Genomic DNA, 432 nt, shown 5'->3' on the forward strand with positions numbered 1-432 from the left:
CGCGATGTGACGAAGACTCAGCCGGCTGCTTTGTGTCATCCAACTCACCATCCACGCTTTATATTGAGCGGCGGTGACACCAACCCAAATGTAGCCCCCCTTTCATTTTGAATTCGTCAGCTTCTCTGCCAATCGGGAAGTCCATAAGCAAATTACAATGTCTTTCTTTTTTTTCTTTTTTTTTCTACCTCAGTTGCATGCAGGCTGCTACAACCCTTACATTTTTTTCCCCTATTTATTTTTTTTGTTTTTTTGTTCTGTTACGTGCGGGGAGCATCCTTCTTCATAGGTCAAATTACAATGTCAGTTTTTGGGCGAAACGAGTTTGAGTCGGTCACTAGAGCCTGCTTTGTTATCAAATAGATGAGGACTGCTAAAACGCAGAAAAAGTATTACGCTGAAAGAAATATTGACAGAGAGAAGCTGCGTGTG

The 432-nt window shown here is 42.1% G+C and overlaps 1 protein-coding gene across 2 annotated transcripts in view; it reads right to left on the reverse strand.

Moving 5' to 3' along the window:
• Positions 1 to 116, reverse strand: part of LOC138982680 (adhesive plaque matrix protein 2-like) — a 22,082-nt gene extending 21,966 nt beyond the window's left edge. For both annotated transcript variants that reach the window (XM_070356006.1, XM_070356007.1), the window contains exon 1: positions 1 to 116. This exon is cut by the window's left edge and continues 31 nt beyond it. The gene's annotated coding sequence lies outside the window, so the exon portion shown is untranslated.
• Between the last annotated feature and the right edge of the window lie 316 nt (positions 117 to 432).

Source organism: Littorina saxatilis, linkage group LG12, assembly GCF_037325665.1.
Source record: "Littorina saxatilis isolate snail1 linkage group LG12, US_GU_Lsax_2.0, whole genome shotgun sequence".
NCBI classification, from domain to species: Eukaryota; Metazoa; Mollusca; class Gastropoda; order Littorinimorpha; family Littorinidae; genus Littorina; species Littorina saxatilis.